General features: G+C 45.3%; 1 pseudogene; it reads right to left on the minus strand.

The window, feature by feature from the left end:
• Positions 1-4,188: 4,188 nt before the first annotated feature.
• Positions 4,189-5,908, minus strand: LOC108530071 (syntenin-1-like; annotated as a pseudogene).
• Positions 5,909-7,882: the final 1,974 nt, after the last annotated feature.

Consider the following 7,882-nt stretch of genomic DNA (forward strand, 5'->3'; position numbering starts at 1 on the left):
ACACTGACACGTCCGCCTCCCAGGATAACGCCATTCTCCTGCCTCAGCCTCCCGAGTAGCTGGGACTACAGGCGCCCGCCACCTCGCCCGGCTAGTTTTTTGTATTTTTTAGTAGAGACGGGGTTTCACCATGTTAGCCAGGATGGTCTCGATCTCCTGACCTTGTGATCCGCCCGCCTCGGCCTCCCAAAGTGCTGGGATTACAGGCTTGAGCCACCGCGCCCGGCCCATCCTTCTTATTTTCTAGATGAGAAAGCAGGGACCCTAAGAGGTGAGAGCCTGCTCAAGGTCACATGGCTGTTTGGCCTTAGAGAGGTGCCTGGGAGCTGGCACTTCTCCTGCGGTGGCATGGGTTAGGTCTGCTCCAGATGGATACAAGCATTGTTAAAGGGAGAATTTTCAGACGAAAGCACAGGGAGTGAGGCTATATTCTTTCTCTCTTACTTAGAATAAAAGGAGTCATTATGTAAGATGCATCTGTGTCTAGTATGATTCCTGAAAGGTCAATGCATTCTTTCAGTTGAAACCAGTACGTGGGTGCCACCTACAGGATTTGTAGAAAACAGATGCTCCACATTCTCCTATCATACGCTTGACTTTCAGCACAAAGGTATTAGACATTCATTTAAGGCCATCTGAACTTAATATTCAAAGGGGGCTGATAACTAGTGGTTTTGCTGAGGAAAAATGTGTAGCCTAAGAGACCTAGGAGTGACAGAGAAGGCTGTGTTCCTCTGGGATGTGACATCAGGACTATCTTTTCTTTTTTTTGAGACGGAGTTTTGCTCTTGTTGCCCAGGTTGGAGTGCAATCGTGTGATCTCCGGCTCACTGAAATCTCGGGCTCACTGTAACCTCCGTCTCCTGCGTTCAAGTGATTCTCCTGCCTCAGCCTCCAGAGCAGCTGGGATTACAGGCCACCACACCCAGCTAATTTTGTATTTTTAGTAGAGATGGGGTTTCTCCACATTGGTCAGGGTGGTCTCAAACTCCCAACCTCAGGTGAGCTGCCTGCTTTGGCCTCCCAAAGTGCTGGGATTATAGGTGTGAGCCACCACGCCCAGCTGGACCATCTAACAAAACCTCTTCCCTTCTTCCCTATGATGCCCATCATTTACCAAGGCTTTGCTTCTTTGGCTTTTAATTTCTTCTTCAAAACACTGTCATTTAGTGAAATACAATTACTAGGAAGTATTTCACTTGAGAGAGACAGAATGGGATGGACACAGTGGCTCATGCCTGTAATCCCAGCTCCTTGGGAGGCTGAGGCAGGTGGATTACTTGAGGTCAGGAGTTTGAGACCAGCCTGACTAACATGGTGAAACCCTGTCTTAACTAAAAATACAAAAATTAGCTGGGCATGGTAATGCGTGCTTGTAGTACCCAGCTACTTGGGAGACTAAGGCAGGAGAATCACTTGAACCCAGGAGTCAGAGGTTGCAGTAAACTGAGATGGCGCCACTACACCCCAGCCTGGGCAACACAGCAAGACTATTAAAAAAAAAAAAAAGAGAGAGAGAGACAGAATGGAGTTACGAGAACAGTGCAGAGTTTTGACTTCAGTACAGATAGATGTAGGTCCAAATCCTGATGATGACGACATTTAACACATGACCACTGCCCTCAGTGTCTTCATCTGCAATGAGACACTAACACTGTTTACCTTGTAGGGTAGTACTGAGGACTGAAGACACACAAGGTTCTAGTGTCAAGTCTGGAAGTGCTATAAGGCCAACGGTAATGATTTTTATAGGGTTTCACATCTGAGGGGAATTGATGCCTCTAATCACGGGGCATCTGTAGGTGCCTGAAACCTCTCCTAGAATACCGACTGGGCTTGGGAGCAGCATGGCAAGCACTGAACCTCAAACGTTTCTTCATTATTCTCAGTTTCATGTGAGCTTTCCTTATCTGCTGTAACCTATTTGTGCCTCTCTGATGGTGTTGGCCACATTCTGGCTTGTAGAATATGATAATTTGTGTATGTCTAATCTCCACTTTTTTTTTTTTTTTTTTTTTTTTTTTTTTTTTTTTGAGACGGAGTCTTGCTCTGTCGCCCGGGCTGGAGTGCAGTGGCCGGATCTCAGCTCACTGCAAGCTCCGCCTCCCGGGTCCAAGCCATTCTCCTGCCTCAGCCTCCCGAGCAGCTGGGACTACAGGCGCCGCCATCTCGCCCGGCTAATTTTTTGTATTTTTTAAGTGGAGACGGGGTTTCACTGTGTTAGCCAGGATGGTCTCGACCTCCTGACCTTGTGATCCGCCCGCCTCGGCCTCCCAAAGTGCTGGGATTACAGGCTTGAGCCACCGCGCCCGGCCTAATCTCCACTTTTAGATCATAAATTCACTATAGACAGAGACTGGATTCACACCTTTCAAATCTCCCCAGCATCTAGCATCTCCCTTGCACATAAAAGGCACTTAAAATGAACTTATTTATTTATTTATTTATTTTGAGACAGAGTCTTGATCTGTCGCCCAGGCTGGAGTGCAGCGTCCTGATCTTGCCTCACTGCAAACTTCACCTCCTGGGTTCAAGTGATTCTCCTGTCTCAGCCTCTCGAGTAGCTGGAATTACAGATGCGCACCACACACCCATCTAATTTTTGTATTTTTAGTAGAGATGGGGTTTCACCATGTTGGCAGGCTGGTCTTAAACTCCTGATCTCAGGTGATCTGCCCGATTCAGCCTCCCAAAGTGTTGGGATTACAGGTGTGAACCACCGTGCCCAGCCTTAAAATGAGCTTATTAAGTGAATGCCTGAAGTATGGAAAGATGGTATAATGGGACATGTTGGGGAAAAGTATTATTATATTTATTTATTTATTTATTTTTGAGGCTGAGTCTCGCTCTGTCTCCTAGGCTGGAATGCAGGGGCCCAATCTCGGCTCACCGCAAGCTCTGCCTCCCAGGTTCACTCCGTTCTCCCGCCTCAGCCTCCCGAGTAGCTGGGACTACAGGCGCCTGCCACCATGTCTGGCTAATTTTTTGTATTTTTAGTAGAGATGGGGTTTCACCGTGTTAGCCGGGATGGTTTCGATCTCCTGACCTTGTGATCCGCCGGCCTCGGCCTCTCAAAGTGCTGGGATTACAGGCGTAAGCCACCGGACCTGGCAAAAATTATTTATAAAATAATTCTTTTCAAAAAATTTTATGTATACATATTTAATTAAAATAGAATAGGCATAAACCAAAAAGAAGAAAAAAATCGGGATAAAGTGTCACTACCATTTTGTTTGCAAAAGGAATCAGGAAATGAAACAAATTACCAGAAAAATATTCTAAGTTCATCCCAAAGTAGCTAGGTTATATAATCTTAAGAGTCAAATGCCAAAATTAAGTATTATACCACTTAATCCACAAATGACCAAAAGGGGAGTCAAAAGTTTATCCTGGTTTAGGGTAATAATTTTAAAATATATAGCGATTCACTTCTCACAAAGTGGTACTGGCAACTTTTTTTTTTTTTTTTTTTTTTTTGAGACATAGTGTCACTCTGTTGCCCAGGCTGGAGTTCAGTGGTACGATCTTGGCTCACTGCAACCTCCACATCCTGGGTTCAAGTGATTCTCCTGCCTCAACCTCCTGAGTAGCTGGGATTACAGGCATGCAGCACCACGCCTGGCTAATTTTTGTATTTTTAGTACAGACAGGGTTACACCATGTTGGCCAGGCTGGTCTCGAACTCCTGACCTCAGGTGATCCCCCTGCTTTGGCCTCCCAAAGTGCTGGGATTACAGGCATGAGCCACTGCACCCGACCTCAAAGGCAATCATTCTAAATGTACTATGGTAGCATGTTAAAAATGGAATATGCTATAGAACTAAAGTAATATGAACAGCACTACTCATTACCTAGGAGAAAGGTGACTGGTTCTCACGCAAAGCTAAGCCTGTATCAGTCATCCTAATCACAATGATTTATAAAAGCATCAGGTTTCCAGTAGAGAAACTATTCTAGGAATGTCAGTAATCTCTTGAAAATTTCATGTCTATTAAACCACGATAAGGCTACAACTATTTTGAAATCTGAACAAGGTATCAGATGAAACAGTAAGATTCCCAGCCATAATGTAAGATAGAAAGGTCCTCATGCAGCATATGCTTGCTGGCTCCAGGAAAGCTTCATGTGCATAATACAGAAGTTGCCAAACAAGGAAACTGGAGCTACATTTCCATAGTGCCGTGAATTTTAAACCTCAGGAATGGCGTGGTCCATTAGGCTTTTCATAATGCTTGGTGCCATCCGCTTAATAATATGTTCATGGCCGGGTGCGGTGGCTTATGCCTGTAATCACAGCACTTTGGGAGGCTGAGGTGGGCGGATCACAAGGTCAGGAGTTCGAGACCAGCCTAGGCAATATGGCAAAACCCTGTTTCTACCAAAAATACAAAAATTAGTCAGTCGTGGTGGCAGGTGCCTGTAATCTCAGCTACTTGGGGGGCTGAGGCAGAAGAATCGCTTGAACCTGGGAGACGGAGGTTGCAGTGAGCCAAGATTGTACCATTGCACTCCAGCCTGGGTGACAGAGTGGGGCTCTGCCAATAAATAAATAAATAAATAAATAAATAAATAAATAAACAAATAAATAGTTCAAAGATAAAAGGAGGCATGATCATAGTAGTAACTGCAGTCTCATATGTTGACAGTATGTCTGCAGTTTGAGAGTTCTTCAATCCAATGACATTCTGTCTATTGATTTCATAGATGTTATGTTCTGTGAGAAGACCATTTCTAGCTGCAGAGCTATTTTTCACTGTGGATGTTATTTTCCTTTTTTTTTTTTTTTGAGACGGAGTCTTGCTCTTTTCACCCAGGCAGGAGTGCAATGGTGAGATCTTAGCCCACTGCAACCTCCACCTCTCAGGTTCAAGCGATTCTCCTGCCTCAGCCTCCCAAGTAGCCAGGTGCCGGCCACCATGCTCAGCTAATTTTTTCTTTTTTTTTTGAGACGCAGTCTCACTCTGTTGCCCCGGCTGGAGTGCAGTACAGTGGCCTGATCTCCAGTCACTGCAAACTCCGTCTTCCGGGTTTAAGCCATTCTCCAGCCTCAGCCTCCTGAGTAGCTGAGATTACAGGCTCCTGCCACCATGCCCGGCTAATTTTTGTATTTTTAGTAGAGACGGGGTTTCACCATGTTGGTCAGGCTGGTCTTGCACTCCTGACCTTGTGATCCACCCGCCTTGGCCTCCCAAAGTGCTGGGAGTACAGGCGTGAGCAACCGCGCCCAGCCTATTTTTCCATTTTTAAGGTAAAACCAACATGTCCAGTGCTATCCTTATGCATGGTAATCGTCCGTTCAAAGGGCCTGTCACGAATTGTCATGTCATGGTAATCTCTTCTCCAAAAACCTGTTTGAGCACCTTGTGCGCTTTATTAGAGCTCCACCCTGCAGTTTTCACCATTGATCTGGAGTACTTGGTCCCCAAATCTCAGACCAACCAATGAGGCTGGAGAATTAGCCTGGACTAGCTGAACAAATATATCATTATCTATTGATTTGAGCCCGAGTCCAATTTTTCCATCTTGATCCGTACACAGAATGACTTCGCGAATCCCTTGCTTAATTTCTCCTCTCCGAATTCCAGCATCATTATCAGTTACAGGAGCCACCATACAGATCATACCGGAAGGTCTTGCTACCAACTGCCTCTGAATTGATGTACCAGAAACCACGGCCACATTTGCATGTATTTCTTCTTCATTTCAACTCAGACCCATGTATTGCGAGAGCTCCGGATATAGTTTGGGATAGAGATTTCCATCTTGAGAGATAGGAGCGGCAGCTTCTGACAAAATTGCTGGGTTGGCAGGGTTTGCAGAAAAAGCAGTTTGAGCCTGAATTACATTGTCTACCTTTAAGTTTCCAAGAGATGGATAGAGAGACATTTTTGCAGGATTCTTCTAGCCCACAAGGACCCGCTTGCCGCCGCCGCCGCCTCCAGTCACTGGCACCGACTTCTGAGGCCCGAGGGTTAGAGAGCGGCGCGCGCCCGAGGACCGTTCCCGAGGCGCGTCACGGCGCCGCCTAAAAGAATTCTTCATAGCTGGAAATATTTTACGTATTTTTGGTGACTGTTCTAAGGGGTGGCTTCTTGGGAAGGGCTGTTGAAGCTACAAGGATTTCTCTGGGCAATTGCACGCCATCTCCTCCTATGTAAGCATACCTTTGAATTCCTTCGGGCTTCCATTCAGAATGTTGTTCCAAGTCCCTGTATACCAGTTCTGGAGCTAGCCAGGCAACCCAGTTAAACCTCCGGATTTTCCCCAGGAGTGGCTGACTCTGCTGTTCTTTCTACCTATACCAGAGCGCCCTCTGCTGGACATACCCAGAAGTAATTCTCAACACTCCATGTTTGGAATTGGCCCTCTCTCCCTCACTTGCCAGGAAAGATGACCCCTTTTCCTAGTGTGGGAGAAAGGCGAGTATTTCACTTCCTTTTATTTTCTCTCATCCCTCATCCCTCATCTCTCTCTTCCACCAAGACGGAACTCTTCCCATGAAGCGAACATTTGTGTTCGTGAGGTGGCTCTGAGCAGGGGTGAGACGCTCAGTTTTGTCCTGTTGCTGAGCCTAGCTCCCAGGTGACCTTGTTCAGGGTGAAGTGACACCGTGCGGACCATTGGGCCCTTGGGAAGGGCACCTAGAAACTCTAAGTTATTTGCATTGGGATGGAATTGTTACGAAGAATGAGGTTAGAGACCAGAATGTACAGAATGTACTGAAACTCCCCTTCAGCTTTTTAGCAGCCAGCCCCAGGCGGACGGTGCGGTCAGACAGGACAGTGTGGCAAAGAACAGTGACAGTCCCTCAGCATGTGTTGATGAACAGCAAAGCTGTCCTAATGTGCACTGAGACGTCAGGTTCACTCATTAGCAAGAGTTTCATATCACATCCTGGCTTTACAGTGGTTGTGAGTTAAACAACTGACGTATCTCTTTTGAACAATTGAACAGGCAAAGATCAAATCTGCAAATGCCAAGACTCTACGGTTCACGGTGTGTATCTAAAAATAAACTGGCTGCTAAGGGGAAGTACAACTACTCCTGGATCTGAAACCAAAGATAATTTCTACTGTCTAGTAGAAGACATCTTTTTGTGCAGTAACCAACATCCTCTACAGCATTCTTATGATAAATATGAATGCCATGTGGTTCTTTTAATATTTCCTTGTTGTAGACTAAAATCTTGCTACCAAAGTGTAATTCACTAGAAAGAATTTGAGGGCGAGGCAGGGCTGTGTTCGGTATAAAAAGAATGGGGTCCAAAACACACATCAGGAGGAGGGCAATTCTGGCAAGGTGGTAAGTCACTGGATGTTTGCTTGGGTACATTTTCTTCCACAGTGAACCTTCCAAGCTGATTGAGGACACTATTTTCAGCAATGGATTATCCTCTTTCCTAGTTGCTAAATGATCATTTTTATTTCTTAATACTCAGCAAAGACCCACTCCATCCCAATTCATGAACACAGGATCTTTCTGACCTTGAGCAGAAAATTAGATTATTTAAAACAAAATGTAGAATGCTGAAAAATTTGTGGTCTTGCAGCGAATGCAGAAGACTCATTAGTCAATGGTTTAATAACTCTAAGCTATTATGTAGCATCACTTCTTAATCAGTTTTCATAATCAGATTGATTATATATCATATAGTGGTGTGTAAAACACATAGAAGGTCATGTTGATTTAACCCAGACAAGATAATTTGTCCAGGCTCATCTTTTCAAAAATAATCAGTGACAGGACTGGGCACGGTGGCTTATGCCTGTAATCCCAGCGCTTTGGGAGGCTGAGGCGGGTGAATCATGAGGTCAAGAGATCGAGACCATCCTGGCCAGTATGGTAAAATCCTGTCTTTACTAAAATACAAAATTATCTGGGT

The sequence above is a fragment of the Rhinopithecus bieti genome, unplaced genomic scaffold (genome assembly GCF_001698545.2).
Source record: "Rhinopithecus bieti isolate Rb0 unplaced genomic scaffold, ASM169854v2 scaffold_6536, whole genome shotgun sequence".
NCBI classification, from domain to species: Eukaryota; Metazoa; Chordata; class Mammalia; order Primates; family Cercopithecidae; genus Rhinopithecus; species Rhinopithecus bieti.